This window comes from Sylvia atricapilla, chromosome 1, assembly GCF_009819655.1.
Source record: "Sylvia atricapilla isolate bSylAtr1 chromosome 1, bSylAtr1.pri, whole genome shotgun sequence".
In the NCBI taxonomy this organism is placed as follows: domain Eukaryota; kingdom Metazoa; phylum Chordata; class Aves; order Passeriformes; family Sylviidae; genus Sylvia; species Sylvia atricapilla.
This window is the reverse complement of record NC_089140.1, coordinates 103,284,775-103,302,190: the sequence shown is the minus strand read 5'-3', so window position 1 is coordinate 103,302,190 and position 17,416 is coordinate 103,284,775. Positions and strand designations below refer to the sequence as shown.

Here is a 17,416-nt window from a genome sequence, read left to right as displayed (position 1 = left end):
GTGGCAATAAAGAAACCATCTGAGTCAGTAAAGTCACATTGGTATGTGGAAATCCTTGCTTGGGAGATTTTTTTGTTAGCTGCCCATTTACTTAGGTTCAAAGCAGGTGAACTGCTGAGTAACTTCAGCTCTCAAGGTCCATGAAAGCAGCCTCCAGAGAGTAAATAACATCTAGTAAATGGGTTTAAAGCTACCAAGTGATTTAAAGCAAAGCATACAAAATGTACTTTTTGCATTCTCCTTACAAAGTAGTGCCTTCAGAGACTCAATTGTACTGTGTCTCACGTGTTTGGGATATTGCTAGCTTTCTACCTTGTCCTCCAGAACTGGAAATTACTACATGTGAAAGAAGTTGCTAGAATCATAGCTCTGAACAGAGCCTTCTAAATATTGCTATAGCTCTTCATACCCATTTCATATCTGCTGGAGTTTGCTGAGAGCCTGAAGCAGAAACCGAGAGAAAGATAAGTGTAAATCATCTCTACTATTTACAGACAGTATCCAGGCAAAACCCAAACCAGAATAATTTAGAAATTGATTTTTTTATCTACTTCACTGATCAAAGCTTACAAAGAAATGAGGCCTTGTATCACCAAGGCCCTTATCAGTTGCTAGAGTTATTATGTGAAAGAAGATAAATTGTTTATGATTGCAAATCTGAAAAACATAAAAACAATCAAAACATCTTAAAATGAGAAACTACTGCAATGTTCTTAAGTAATTTAAGGTTAAAGTAAGAGCCAGAAGGGTTTTAGCAAAAAGCTCAACAAACTCCAACCCACAGTTATGTGATTCTAAGGAGATGCCTTCTATGCTGCATAATCCCATTGGAAATCCCATTTATGTCCCTCTTGGCCATTCACTAGTATGCACAAAACCACCTAAGTTGGCAGCAATCTCTAGAGGTCATCTGGTCCAAGCAGCCATCTCAAAGCCAGTCCAGCGAAGTTTTGCATACCTCTAAGGATGGAGATCCCTCAGCCTCACGGTACATTTGCTCTCATGATTTTACCCTGGTCATTTCCCCAAATGCCTACTTACAATTTTCTGTGTTTAGTCTGTGGCTTCAGGTCTTTTCACTACACACCTCTGAGAAGGATCTGGCTCCATCTCCTCTGCATGTCTCAGGTAGTGAAGACAGCAATGAGACCTCCCATCAGCCATCTCTTCTTAATCCAGTTCCCTCAGCCTCACCCTGCACAACCTCAGATGTTCTACAGCCCCATGACCACTTCGGTAGCTCTCTGCTGGAATCAACTCAGCACATAAGGGAATTTCTTTTAGCAGAAATTGGTTGCAGCTCTCCTAAATGTGCTCTCACAAGGAGAGGAAGGAAGGACTTGCTGCTTGGTAACACTGCCTGGGACACAACTGCCATGTACTGGAAGGACACACTGCAGACACACCACAACTCGTCATCCACAAGGGATACCTCCAGAAGTGACCAAGCTGCCCGCTAGCCAGCTGCCTCACAGCCTGTGCTGTTGTGCAGGGTCATCCCAGCCCAAAACACAAGACTCTGCATTTTCTTCTGGAGTGAAACATCTGCAATCTTTCAGTGAGGTCTGGGTCATTTCAGCCTTCTCCAGACCACTTATCTTTGAAGGGATACAATTACATGTTGCTATCTATTCTTTTAAACTATAGGTGAGATAAACGATTAGAGAAAACTACCAACTTTTTCTGTAATTACTAATGCAAAATTTAGAAGAAAGGCTTCAAGTACAAACATGTAATATAAAACACAGCAGTACAATAAAAAATAAAGTAACATAAATAAATAACATTAATTACTAGCAAAATGTTCTTCTTTATTGCATTTATGGTTCAAACCTCAAAAATGGCATAATATCTAGCAGCAGTACTTTCCAGGAAGAATATACTGCACTTTTAAAATGTTCAAGAGGAAACATTTAAGTTTATTTTCATGAGGGGAAAAAAAGCAATAGATGTTGAAACTGGGTTCCAAGCACTTTTAGACTCCCATATTTTCTATTTTCCTACCATCACATTTCCAGTCCTCAAATGTTATCATATCACTGCTCACTTCTGCATCAGAAAAAAGGGAGAATCCATCTCAGAACTCATAGCTTTCCTTCCACTGTGGCTGAGGTTTTGCATTTCCACAAATACAGAGAAGATGCAAAATATCCATACATCACAGCCTAAACATGCCACAATCCCACAACATCCACAACAACCCCCATTAATCTGATGATCAAGGAAAAGGAATGACAAATAGGAATCTGCTCCTGCACACTTTCATGGTAAAGAATCAGACTTTCCCAAGGCTTGAACCACCCAGACTAAAGCTATTTATGTGAGAATCACCAGGAGTCACCATAGAAATGGGGAGAGATAACATTACAGTGAATTACTAGAAACAGTCCAATATTCAGGAGGTACTGAAGGAACTTTATAAAAAAACAGACCACAAGGTGTTTACACCTCCAGAGAACTGGAGATACTCCCCTTTCACTCCCACAAATCTCATAAATTATTTTAAATGGTGTGGTGTAGCAGTGGTGTCTCTTCTCCTCCTTTGCAGTCACCACATAACCACTGCATTCCCACATACTCCTGATAAAATGCTGCCTCCCTGCTCCTCCTTGCAAGGGAACTGTGGCCACACAATAACAATTTACCTCTCCATTTTAGTCTTCCCTTTTCCTTCTTTTTCCTTCCACCCTCCAATCTGGTTATTTTTGGACTGCCAGTTGGGATTATTGCTTTTCCCCTGCTAAAATAAAAACAAACAACAGTTATACTTCAGTTTCTGGGCTTAAGCATGAGATCTGTCTCAAACATTAAACAGTCACATTTTCTTGCCTGAGGTGCAATGCTTTCTCCTATGACACTGACTAAAGTAAGTCTTGCAACCAAAAGCAGATTCTGTTTCTGCATTCACATGCACACTTTTTCGACTTCCCCAATAACTACCCATTCTGAAACCCTAAGCAGCACTGCATACCAAGAATTCAGCACTAGCTGACACTTGCATAGTCATAGAGATTGAAAAAATTAGTCTTTCTGAGCTGAACTGCAATAATAATTCAAAATACATACAGCTAAAATAGAATATTTATAACCTAAAGCATCCCTTCTCTTTGACACATCATTCAAATTTCAGACCACACTGTAGTATATCTTGCTTTTCTCCTAGCACCTTGAGCCTTACTACTTAAAGATAGTCTATTTGGAAGGAATTTAGCATCTACAAAATAACAGACAATGTAATAGCATCAATTTCCCACCTCTGAATAAAGGTCTTAAGTAAAAAGAACATAATGCTTTTCTGGGAAGCAAAGACAAAGATGCCCCACATCCCAATCTCATAATGACACAATGAAGTCCTGGGTAAAACCAGTCTTAAGGTGTGCAATAGCAAACATTTCTCAAATTAAATAAATATACTACCAAGTATTACTCAAATTCTTATTTCCCCTTTTTTTTTTTTTTTTTTTTTTTTTTTTTCTGCATTAGAATACGTTCAACTGTATGAAGAGCTTTCCAAAACCTGGAAAAAATAATTTTATTGTGTAAAATTCAGTATGGCAAACAGCTGCTGTCAGGAATTGAATTGAAGAGACTTATCATTTCAATGAAAATCACTGGTTTCCCACTCTGGACAAGAGACCAGTGTGTATATACCTCTATTTTCCTGGTTTTCCTTATACTGGGTATGAAGGGTTGAATTAGGTGGACTTCTAAATTGTCCGAAATGCAAACTGGGTGTGCTGGCTTCCGTTCTGCAAGGCTGAGTCACTCTGTCCTTCAAGAAGGGTTATGGGATACCTGACAAAAATACTTTGTTTTCAGGATAGTAGGCAAAACGAAGTCAACATAAAGTAGATCTTCAGCAGGGTAATTACTCAAGGGAGTAATCACAGGAGGTGGAATGTGGTGGAAAAAACCACCAAACATGCTGAAAACACACTGGGAGAGGATGAGAAAAACTAACAAACTTCATGAAGCACAGCAATGAAACTTCACCATTGTGAAAAGGATTCTGCTAATAAAGCACCTGACAGTACCTAGAAAATACACCTCTTCGGAGAACAAAGAGTCCCAGAACTATGGACATCCAGTCACAGTAGGATCTCTTTACATGCCCAACATGAGAACTTTCAGATTGAGCAAAGCAACAAAGTGAGTGGCTCAATAGCAAAGTTTTAGACTGCCAGTTGTTAACCTGAACAATATCTGCAGTGTTACTGGAAACACTGGAAAAACTAGCATTATTATCTAATGTGAATGAAGAGCCAGATGTGACCTATACTGTTGGGCTGAACTCTCCTGAAAAACTACATGTACAGAGTTGTTAGCAAGCACTCAGTAAGTGGATTGAGTAGAGAGGAATTTTCACTCTTTTAATGACTTTAAGCACCAGATTTAGTGCTGTTTCCCTCTGGAATACACCTAATTCCTCTTCACAAGTGTTTTGCAGGCCCTGCCAGGCACTATCATACCCCTGTAGAAGTAACATAACCTTTGTCAATATGCATAAAAGAATGTTTGCAGATTTTGACATGCTCAATTTATTTATACAACTACTACCTAGTCACACTTCTTCCCTCTTTGTTGGTAGCTATGTCACAGTGAAGTTTCCCTGCCAGACTACACTGAAGAATTCATTCCAATAATTTAGATAAGTACCTGGTATAGTATTCCAGACTGTTGTAAATGTCAAGTTTCTGTTTTCAAAGGGTTAGTTAAATTAAAAGTCACACAGCCTTTATCATATTTAAAGTTTATGAAAAATTTGTATTTTCATTTCTACTCTGGGTCCAGCCAGGACAGCACTAATTTTTGCAGTAGGAGGGAACATGGATAGGATTTGGAGGTTATTCTGCAACACCTCAGTCATGTTCCAGGGAATAGAGGAAGGGATGGCATGGCATCGAGAAGGGAGTGGTCAGGTATTTTGGGGGGTTCCCACGGAAGGGTATGAGCAATCACATGTGAATTGCTGATCTTTTTTTCTTAAACTAATACTGTTCTTATTATTGTTGTTGTTACTGTTTTTTATCTCATTGCTGCTTCCTGTATATTGTTCTTATTTCAACCCATGGTCTTCATCTTTTGTGCCTCCAATTCTACTCTCCAGCCTGGTGTGGTGGGAGGTGGGAGGGGGGAAGAGGGAAAAGAATTAATAAGCACATGTTTTGGAGGGTTTCAGTGGGAATACTAAATGGGGGAACACCATTCCTAAACCATGACATAGCAAAAGAAGAATTTCCATTCCCAGGTTTACAAGACCAGTAGGCATCCACATTTGAGTATCTTCACCGTATTCAAAGCTCACCAAAGACCTGCTCCCCTTAAAACTTGCTACTGTTAACAGAAAATTAGGCTATATTTATAACAAGAAGTGAACTCAGCTACAGATCCACACAGCCCAGCAAGATACATGCAGTGGCTGCAGTCTCTAGAAGCAGCATGGCTATCTTCACAGGACTTGTTAGGTCAGGCATCAAACTGCCCAGAGAAGTCATATTTCAGTTCTGTTTCCAGTCATGATAGTGTAAGCATCTGCCCAGCCAGAGTTTGTAACTCTCTTCTAGAAAACTTCATCAGTAAGTCCCTCCTTTTCCTCTTTGTTTCTCAATCAAAAGAGAGAATAGATTTAGCTTCAGATACTCAGGGTTTTTTCGGGTTTTTTTGCTAGAGAATAGCAAGACAGATTCGTGAATCTTTGCCAACTAGTGCTTCAAGCAGGCACCTATAACTTGAAAGTGAGCTGTCATGAACAAAAAAGTATGCATATACCCATCACTGCTAGGCTGCAATAAAGTGCCCCAAATTTAGGGATCAGAAATAAATCAAAAGCAAGCATGGAGGTTACCAAGACTAACAGATGATTTGAACTCCTCAAAGTAACTTCAAAAAAGTTAGTAAAACAAGGTCTGAAAAGGTATGTGACACCATACTCTTGCTTCTGTAAGCTTACTGTGCCCTCTGTTGATCATTATAATACTCCTCAGAGCTACATGACAACACATTTTCCCAATGATCTTGTCTTGTTCAGGACACTGTTCTGTCTATTCAATGAAATATAACAGCACAGATATAGAGCAGGAAATAGCACCCTTTCTTTATTTTATGATGAGCTTGGGAAAATGCTCAGAATGAACAGGGAAAACTAAAGGACTGTTCAGTGGTTAAACCTACTGAATACTCCCCCCCAAAATTCCTATATTCTTTCTAATTTCATAATTCCTATGTGACAACAAATTATAACAAACAGAACCATTCAAACATTTTACAGGTAGTCAGTAGCTTGAACAAGACTTTTGATTCAATTTGACAAAATGCTCAGAAGTGATGACACCGGGGGACCAGTGGCATCATTGATCTGACTGTGCAGTACTGAACAGTTTGGAATATAATGGAACTAAAAATCGTTTATACACACTCCAGTATTGTTACAGACATGAAAATACAATTGGAATATAATTCCTATGCCTCAGATCCATGGTCTAAATATCATGTTCATTTATCCGCATTTAAACAGCCTATAGTGATGCTACATCCTAGGGTTTATTTTATTTTTTCTATAAGTACTTTAGTAGGGAAAAAGGGATCTTTACAGCTCTCCAGTGTGTTCCCACACCTGTTACATTTCCCTGAAGGAGTAAAGAAAATGACAATTTCATTTCTAGTTACTCCACCATCAGGCACACAATTTTCTTGTAGGCTGCTAGAAAATAATTAAAATTGAAGCACATTCCTTTCTGAAAGTATTTACAGAATTATGATTGTTACATAATTCCTTCTTCCATTGTTTTCAAACAGCTCAAAGTCTCAACACCAACCTTTGGTTGAGTTTCTTATATGTTCAGTTAGAATGTCCCTCTTTGTTCAGGCTGAACAACGACTACGAACGCAAGAGCCCCTATTCACCTCCCCAGCAGAAACTCTGCTGTTTGTAGTCCACACACACAATCTATGGTGGCTGATATGCTCTAGAAGACTCCATTAAAATTAATAAAAAAGCTGCCTGAAAATCTCCATTCCTCTTCTGAAACATCTCCGTAGGGGGAAGCGTAGATTAGACCACTATCATTAAAATGCTGACAATTAGAGTTCTGTGAATATATTTCAGAAATTAGCTTCATAAAGGAATAAAGACATTCTATTGAAGATGTACTCTTTTGCTATCATCCAGTGCTAACATTTCCTTTTGGATCTGTCTTAAAAAAACTGCTTGCAATTGACGTCTTACATGCATGTCTTACCTTTTGCTGGAAGATTTTGCTTTGTATGGGTCAATGTTTTTTGCTTTATCTTCAACAGTACTTCATTGTGAACTTCATATTTACCCTATAGGGTGTATTTCCTGTAATTGTTTTGTTTGAGGTTTTTTTAAAGAACATATCTCTGAGTCTTCTGCTATGCTGTCATCTTGCAGATATTTATTTGTAATTACATGAATCTTCAACTTTGGTATGGAATCTGCTGTCTAAATTACTGTATGCTGATGATAAAATGATACTTCTTTTGCCAACATCTGTTCCTGTAGCCTATTAGATTTTAGCAGTCTTAGGTCAATTCATATCCTTTCACAATATCTCTAACACCTGAAGCAAAATCTTGCTTTTTCCAAAAAATCCTATCCCTTTCAGAGAGATTGGTTCTTTTTTCCCTATGAACATTTATTAGTGTTTTTTTTCCTTTGCTGACCAGACATTTTTCATATTGTAGTTAGGAAGTTCCTTTCCCTAGAGATTTCCATTTAGCCTTTTTCATGATTGCAAAACCAAAAACCTTATCATCACTCCAAAGCAAGATCAAACATGATGGAAACACTTTCACTGTCCCCAAAGCCCTGTACACTGCTACTGTGCATGTTAGGATAAAAAGTTTGTTGATGCATTTTCAATTTTGGAAAAGACTTCCTGCTTCTCAAAATAGTCCCTCAAGCAACAGTTTATTGAACTAGGCATCCCAGATGGCTGAAGTGACAATAATATATGCATCAATTACATATCTAGAGTACAGTTTTTGTCAATATAGTCAAAAGGACTTCGAAATGAGAGACTGGAGAGCTGAACACGTAAAATGTATCACCTGATGTATCATCTAATAAAAAGCAGACAACTGAAATACCAATTTTTGGTATTTTAAACCAAAAGTTGTATAGGATTTGGAATATATGCCACACTATTATGGAGGCCAAGCCACAGTTCTTCATTATCCATCTGACTACCAGCTCAATAAATGTCATCAAGAAAATTTCAAATTAATTATATTTAGTTCAGCCATGTGCTTGTGAGAACTAATATCTAACCTCTAATTTTTAGAGGTGCCTATTCATATTTTATGTTTTAATAGGAATTTTTACTCACACAATGACATCACCAGTTCTGCCTGTGTGGCCACATGCAGATTCCAAAAGATCAGAAGCATTTGCACAATATCCTCCTAGAAGCAAGAGGTATGAGAACAAACTGACCTTAATCCATCTGAATAATGCTGAACACATATTTAAAAAAAAAATTGTAAACTTGAAGAGATTACAAAATCTCAGCTACAACCCTTACAGCGAAAACAACTGTACTGCTCCCCAGTCTGCAGTCAATACCTTAGTTTCAGGAAGTGTGTAACAGTGTCTTCTGGAAAACCATCTCTGCACTGAGTAGGCAGCTTGAACAATATGTATTGCAAACTACATTATGTCATTTAAATCTAGAGAGAAATACCAGTGTTTTGGACACAGAAATCAAGCACACTGCTGTCCTAATACTGTGATTAATGCTGTGAGCTACACCCTGCCTAGCCTTCCTAATCTCTGGGCTTTCTAATTTATAGCAGAGATGGATAGGCTATCAGTGGGGAATTATGAGGATTACTAGCTGTTTATCTCTCCTTTGCAGAGACACTTTGCTGCTTATAGAATTACCATAAACCCTCCAGCTACAGTGCCACTTCTATACTTATCCAGAAGTCTAGATACCTACTGGGCACAAAATGTTTTGATAGTCAATATATTAGAAAATGTTGGACTTGATGGATTTTTTTTTTTTTTTGGTAAATGATTTGAGCATACTGTCAAAACCCGTCATGTTACTTCAGTGGTAATTTGTCTGCAGGTTATCTTGCATTCCCTTGAAATCCAGTGCTGTGATCTTGTCTACACTAATTAGAGTTCAGCATTAATGCTTGGAGGTTGCCCTCAAGCATCACCACAGGTGAAACCATTAAACATGTATGCCAAGCCATCTCTGCACTTGCAGCAAGTTATGTAACCCATTTCAAAAGACTTCATCTCTATGGTCACCAGGAACGTTACTGACTTACCTGGTACCTGAAACTTAAGGGCTTTCTCAGTGCTTTCACATAAAGTCCTTATGCTGTGGAGCACAAGTTTCCTTTTGGGGTGAAACTAATCCAAGAGTGTGATGGGAAATAGGTGTGCTACTTGCTTTAGTTTCCTGACAAAGGAAGAAAGAAAGGGACCCTATAACGTTTACTTTCCAGTAACTTAAAAATCTGAATCTGCACAGAAGAACTTTGAATTCATTTATTCTCTACTAATTTCTTATCTTTATTCACTTGTTTCTTATACCTACACATATATTTTGAAATACTTGATTTTGTAAGACTTAAAAACACCCTAAAATCAATCAAATCCAAACCACTTCATGCCTGAATTCCCTTCAGAACGTTATAAAATGTATATAGCATTTAAAGTACAGAGGCCTAGTCATAAAACACACAGGTGTAGTCAGCCAGGCCCTTCCTTCAAGGTATCATGAAATGAAAATACAATTACCAAAGGAGAGGACCATTCTCTCTAGGAACCAGCCAATCTGACAGCCCAGCCTCAGCTCACATTTATGCAACTGTGTCATGCAAACCTTTAAGGTTTTATCTCATCTTTTAATCTCTCGTCAGTGTCTCAGTATGTATAAACCATGCAAGATTCATTCCTATTTTCCTGTTTTTCTAAGTACTTCCTCAGTCATCTTCTGCAGCACAGGACCTCAACTGCCTGCTAGGACCATCCTGTTTTATCTTGTTAGTTCCCTTCTGTCACAGTGGCTCTGCACACTGAAGATCCTTTGATCCTTCCTCTTCTCTGAACTTCAAGTATAGTCTCCAAGGGAAAGAAATTATTGAATACGGTAGTTTAGCTGAAGAGAAGGGCATCTACATGGAATTTAACAACAGAGACAGGTGACCATACTAATTACCCACTCCAGTCTCTCACCCTATGGAAGCCAGCTAACAAAAGGGGAACCATGAGCAAGCCTATCCTCTGTTTCAAGGTCAGTGAATGTTAAGTCCTTGCCTCAGTGTGCGGTCATATCCTATGTGCAGGATGAAATCAACTTACTTCTGTCCTGGGCTTGTTTGCTTTTCTGGCAGGCCATGCTAAAAACATACAACACTACTTGGATTTGTCAAGGCATTGGCAATTCAGACAGAGAAAAGCAGATTTTGGAACCTTTCCAACAGGTTCTTGAAATCTAATAGCACATTTACATAACATGTGAGACTCTTGATTTAAAAACGGGTCATCTAAATTAGTCTGTGTTAATGGATGAAACATGGGTAAGTCATATTATCAATATAACTCACACATTTCTCAAGTGTCCATCGCTCTGGTCCCACTAGAACTGTTCTTGTCAGTTCTGATGTACAGATGGCCAACTCTTATTTCTCATATTCCCCTGCTGACTGCTCCACAACAGACTGTATTCCAGGGACACAGCCTGTATTACCAAGAGACAACAGCATTTCTTCACCTCTCAGAAAACAAGCCTCAATTCCTTTGTGCACCAGAAATTTGCTGCTGACAGCTGCAGCAGAACAGTCCCCAGCCTGGCTAGCTCTGCTGCACTGGTGAGTACACGGGCAAGCGTGAAGCCACGCACATCCTTTCCAGATCATCTCTCTGCTGTGGATGAATGCTTGCATACAAGGACCTAATGTCTGGATAGAGAGGAGAGAGGTGTACAGCTGGCTATTTGAGTTTTGACGTCCATATTATTTGTTTGGTTTTTGCTTTCATTAGTTTTTATGTATGCATTGCTTCAATTAATTGTGCAGGCTTCTCTCTTTTTAAATGACAACATAGATTAAATTACAAAGACATTTAAGAAATGGATTCTAAAACCAAAATAAGGATAGTAAATCTTATTCCAGTGAAAGACCCTATGGAGTATATTTCATTTCAGAGGGACTATTAGCATCATTGCACTAGGTTAGCATCATTGCACTAGGAGAATCTTATCCCAGTACTATTCACTTACATTATTCACATGTGAAACACTAACATAGATCAAGTAATGCATTTGGGTGAGTTGGTATTCTTTGCATTTTACGTAGCTTCTTTTTTATCTGTGCAAACCTGGAAACATAAGTTCTTGCTAAGATAGGTCTGTAAGGAATAAACTATATTTACAGACAAACAAATGATCAGGTTAGGTGGCCTACTGCTTATTTCCTCACATTATTCTCTGTTTAGGACGTGGTCTTAAGCTCTACTGATAGGCAGTCCAGCTACCAACCTGTGTATCAGTCAATAGAGAGTTTCCTTAGTTTGCTGTTGTTTATGGAATTCTTCAAAGAAAAAAAACCTGAAGATAAATTAACTCACTTGCACTCCCCATCAAGCAGAACAATACCTGCTTGCACATACAACACAAATACACAGTTTCTGACAGTGTTAAGAAAACTTGTGCAGTTTAAAGGGATGTAGCACATTGCTAACCTATAGCAGTGCCACTGCTTTTACATCAGAAAAGTTTAAACCCCAATGCAAATAAGAAGAGAGTTTGTGGTGTTTTAAAACAGTAAAATATTTCCCTTAAGAACGTGTTAAAAATTACTTATTTTGCTATGTTAAAGAATGAAAGAATATTCAAGTAAATTACTCTAAGTTCATGCTCTTCATCCAAACTGAATTTTTTTGTTTGGCATTTAAGAGCCACTATGCTGTCTTCATTGTAGCAAATTTGTCATTGCAAAGAAATTCCCCCTGTGTTTTCAAAACCCTATAAAAGCAAAGGTGTCTTTGAAAAAGAAAATTAATAGCAGGGTATGACTGGGTAACAAAGTAGGGGCCTTGTCAGGGCAGGAATACAAGTGCCTATGGTTCTCTTATATATTTACAAGCTCCTTTCCATTATGAAAGATGTCTGCCATTACTAATTTTTTTCTCATTATTTGCACAGGATTGGAAATGAGGCACTGTCAGTATGAAAGGAATTCATGGAGACACCTTCAGCTAGCCTATACCACAACACTGTCCATTTTATTTATTACTTTGCTGAGCTGGTCTTTCTAAAACAAGCAAGCTGACAGAATTACCCCCAAGCAGTTGCCAAAGTTATGATTAATATTATTACAAACTAGTGCTTCTCATAAAACAGAGACATAAAACAGATTTCTTTAACATGAGCTGCAAAAATCCCTCCTTGGCTCAGATGCTGGACACTGTTTGAAGAACATCACCTAGCTCTGAAGACAAAGTTCATGCACTGATCCTTCCCAGCTGAGGCTACCATGTAGCTATTCTTATCTTCAGATTACCAACAAATTCTGGCAGGGATAATGTCTTTCTAGAAATACCTGCATGCTGCTAAAACACACTCAGCACGTATTATTCATGACTGACTTCCTTCAATTCCTTTTCCTTCCTTCCCCCAACACCCAGAGTCACGCCTCCTCCCCACGCCTCCTCTTCTAACTCCTTTAGTTAAAGGTTTGTAGACAAAAAACAGGCAAAATGAAGTTTTATACTTAAAATGAAAGATCCATCACTGTAGTGGTGTAGAGCATCACAGACTTATGAGAGGAAGAAAGGAGTTATATTTCCTCCTCACAGGTTTCCAAATCTTACAGATGTAAGTCAAAGACTGAATCTACAACTAAGAGACAATTTTATCCAGCAAAGAATGACACAGTCATCAAGGAAGAAAATACCCTAAAAAATAAGCTATTGCTTACTGGATGATATTCAGGACAGTCAGGTTAAACGAGGCATAAACTGTAATCAAAATTGCAACCACCAAGCCGGAAAGACTGGCAAAGAAAATGAAGACAGGAGTGCTCTTCTGGGGTGAGAATAATGCACACTGAATACAGCAGCAGCGAGAAGACTAAAACCTATCTAATGCAGATTATATAATGCTGTATAGTCAATCATAAAAGAAAGCTTTCTTAAAGTTGGAAGCATTAGTGTTCAGGGGCAGACTCAGCTGAAGCAGAAGAGTGAGTCCTTCCAGCTCATGGGAGTTGCTCTGTGGAACCTGCAGTGATTCCCACTCCTGGTGGGATTTTGAAAGGAAGATGAGTGTTGTGGTTTCACCCTGGGTGGCCACCAAGTACCACATAGCCACTTGCTCACTCCCCTATATCACACCCCTGGGTGGGGAGGAGAATTGAAAACAAAATCTGAACCTCAGAGGTTAGATAAGAAAAAATTAATAAACAAAATATGATATCAATAATAACAACAATAGGAATAACAATTTACTAATGATAATTCTATTACACTAATATAATATTATATTAATACCAAAAACAGCAATAATGAGAATTGTAATGATAGGAAGAGGGAGAGAGAGTAACTGAGCCCAAGGGAAATATGTGATGCACAATACAATTGCTCACCACCCACTGACTAACGTTAATCACATCCCTGAATCACAGAGAGTGGCTTCTGGCCAACTCCCCCGAGTTTGTATACTGGGCACAACATTCTATGACACAGAATACCCCACTTGCAGGTTGGGTAAGCTGCCCTGGCTGCGCTCCCTCCCAGGTTATTGTGCAACTCCTCACTAGCAGAGTGTGAGATACTCAAAAGCTCTTGAGTAGGTGTCAGCACTACTTAAAACAGTGTGCTATTATTCTCATACTAAATCCAAAACCACAGCACTTTACCAGCTACAAAAAACAAAATTGACTCTGTTGCACCAAACAAAACCATCTAAGGACATCTAAGTAATAGGCTGGCAGGAAATGGAAAAGGCATCTGCAAGAATAAATATAGATACCTTTTGTTTTGTTTGAGCTCTCAGCTATGCTTGGTAACACTTATCAAGGTATTCAATGTAGAAAAAGTAAAGAAACATTCTCCAAAGCTGCCGTGCAGCTTTATCATCATGTTAAATGAAAACGTACCCTAATAAAGCTGATAGCTTTATAGTAGAATTTTGTTTTAGAATAACGTTTACCAATGGAAAAAAAATCAGTATATTAGACTCAGAATGATAAACTACCAGATTTCTGTGATACTTACAATCAAGTATGAATGACACATAGCAAGAACATCAGCTACTCATGAAACTCATGTTAATATAACACTCAGAACTTAGAAAACATCCACCATGTAGGGCCAGAGAATTCAGAAGTGGAAAATCTGTCCAAGTTATTTCATTTTCTTTTGTCAACACCTGCTAAAATTTTTCTTCTTTTATGTATATAAATTATGCTAAAAAAAGGGCATCCTGTATTTTTATTTCCTCTTCCCATAAGACCTGGTTAAAAGCAATAGGATGAAGCATGCAAATGACACATTGCAAGAGAAGATGCCTGTATCACAGGGTGCTGTGGGATTCTGTGATATTCATGTTTCTGCATAACTTAATTTATCCATTAGCAGATAAATAGGAACTGTTAATACTCAGGAGATGTTTGCTCAGGAAATTTGAGTGGCCTAGGTTGTTCTGGTCCATTAATGGAGAAAGCATTGTTCAATTCCTTCTCTTGAACAACAGACAGTGTCTCCTGGGGTACCACCAAGGCCACTCTGTGACGCTCTAGCAGTAAAACTGCCTTGAATTAAATTATCCAATAATTAGGAATTACTCTGGACAGGGAAAAAAACTGCCATATAAAGCAGGGGCTATGAAACAGCCCCGGTTCTCCTCCCCACCGTGTTCCTGTGGATGGAAAACCACTCTTGGGTACTTGTATATTGTGCCAAAAGATAATGTACCCACAGGCAAAATGCAGAGCAGATCTTACGATCCTCTAACGTGTCGCATGGGATTTGGCTGACTTTTGGTAAATCAGTCACAGGATGACTAAACTGGTTCATATTTGTCATGGTGCTGTCCATGCACATTTTTAATGGTTAAAGAAGGGCTGCTCTGGGAGATTTTGATCTTCATAAAGCATCACACTCTGCTCCTGTCAGAAAGATGCCTATGATCAACATGAAGGTTTCAACAGCAGAGAAGGATCCAGTTTTGCATAAACATTAAGACAAGTGTTGTGCACCTTTGAGAAACACACACATATTTGCTGAGAAAGAAAGGAGGTTTTGGTCCGGCAGACTTTCCTATTTCTCCAAGTTCCCCCAGAGTCTACACCGGAAAATGTTACATTATGTTAAATTGTGACAAAATTTTTTTAGAAACTTCCAGCTTCACAGGAAGTTTGGCAGGACCATGTAACTCAAAAAATACTCATGATTTGGGGCTTTAAAATGCTCTTTGACAGACCTAGCTATACCAGAAATATGAAACTGTTTCTGGCTAATGCTGACAATTACTTTAACACAGCAGTTGTCTTCTCTTTAATGACACAGTGCCCAAACTTCCCATTTCATATGGCTATTTTCCACCCTGTTGTTCCTGAAAGTACAAAAGGAAATCAGCTGTCACTCAAGCCTATCACTTTTACTGTAAAGAACAGTTTGAATGTATGATATGCATGTACAGAAGCCTGGAAAAAGACCCTATCTTTTAAAGACATGACAAACAAGGACTTCCCATAATAATTCAGCAGGATCGATTTATGCTGTCACGATCAATCTGGGCATTTTAGACTTTCTCCTTCTTAGGGCGCTTTTTCTTCTGTGACATTAATTGTTTAGCATTGCTAATTTCTAGTGAATATCACATTAAAATATGCTGAAAGCTAGGAAAATATGTAGAAATAATCTGAGGTTGACCACAGCAGATGCTCAAATGCAATTCAGTTTTCTAGAGCTGTGCAGTTTGACAGAGCAGCAATGGAGCACTCTAATGTACTGAGGAGGAGTTACCAGCACACACATTATCAAGAAAGATGTGAGGCACCCCAGTAAATCAATATTAATTCCAAAATTCAACTTCAGGCTCTTGAGATGGAATTCTAGTGGCGTGCGCAAATAAATCCGAAGATGATTCCCAAAAATACAAAGGCAGTACAGGCAGTTTAGATTCTGATTTTAAGTATGTTCTCTGTATCATGTTATTTATGCTCTCTGCTTTTCTGCTGTTATTACTTGCTCATAAATAAGCTACAAGTAGTGAAGGAGGCTGCAGTGGAAACATTCATTACACAGTCCTGACTATATAGGGGATGCCAGGTTGCTTCTAAAATGATCAGCACCGACTGGGTAAGACCACTGAAACGGGAGTCAACATTGAAACAAATCTGTAAATTTTCATGCAAAAAATAAAGAGGCCTCACTTGTGACTTACCCAGGTATGAAATAAGATGAAAAAGAGTCAGAAATAGTTTAAAAGGTTTTGTCCTGGAGGAATATGTAACAGATCTCAGGTGATGTTATGTTAAATATACACAACAAAGCTAACAAATATGACAGAAAAAAAAATCCGACTTCTTTTAGTGGAATATAGAAAACAATCTAAGATTGAAAAGGTAAGAGTAGATATTTACTACACAATTAATTTCAGATTAAACAAACTTCTCAGTGGCTACCAGCAAAATCTTATTGCAAATACTTAATAAAACTACATTTCTTTTCTTTATTTTTTTCATTTCATATTCTTAAAAGGACTTAGAGCTGCCAATTGAGGACAAGTAGACAAGTATCACATGATCAGAGAGAACTTAAGCTCAGTTTTATCAGCCAACAGCAACTAAAAGAAATACATTTCATGTCCACAATTCAATCCACAAGTCCAGAGTTTTATCATCCTCACCTGTTTAAAGTAAAACTGCCTCCATTTTAATTACCTCTACCCACACTTGGAATTGCACTGCTACAGTTAAGACTACAAATATTTCTAGTTCAAATCCCTACATCACAAATTACATGGCTGGATGAAAAGATGCAACTTGCAGTAGAAAAGAAAATTCTTGTTTCTGACATTTATTCTTTGAACATAAAGGTGGCTGAAGAAAAATCAATTAACAATTAAAGAATTTCTATCATTATATATTATTTTAGTCCAGTTAAGACTTCTTTCCTTTTCCACAATGTCAATATGACAAAAAAAAAAAAAAATTCCAAATACATCCTGAAATAATGGAAAGAACCCCAGTGGTTACTTAAGTATTATTTTTTATGGGTCAACCACAGCTAACTGAAGTGACTTACAGTGTATACATTTAATACGTTATACTTAAAATTTATTTAAACACATGCTAGTAAGTCAGTAAAAGCACTTTTGCTGTAATCAGATTAATAAGCAGTACCCACTGCAGAATCCAGTGGAATAGAAAG

At 38.1% G+C, this 17,416-nt stretch overlaps 1 protein-coding gene across 4 annotated transcripts in view; it reads right to left on the bottom strand.

The window, feature by feature from the left end:
• The window catches only part of DLGAP1 (DLG associated protein 1), a 399,114-nt gene that overhangs the window by 291,213 nt on the left and 90,485 nt on the right, over positions 1-17,416 (bottom strand). Inside the window, exons 1-2 of one of the 4 annotated variants that reach the window (XM_066329477.1) lie at positions 9,301-9,397; positions 2,646-2,740 (exon numbers count right to left, since the gene is read on the bottom strand). The exons of 1 other annotated variant lie outside the window; for it this stretch is intronic. The gene's annotated coding sequence lies outside the window, so the exon portion shown is untranslated. Of the gene's footprint in view, positions 1-2,645; positions 2,902-9,300; positions 9,398-17,416 lie in introns of those variants that run through there. 2 more of the 4 variants (XM_066329466.1, XM_066329474.1) reach the window with 2 other exon arrangements.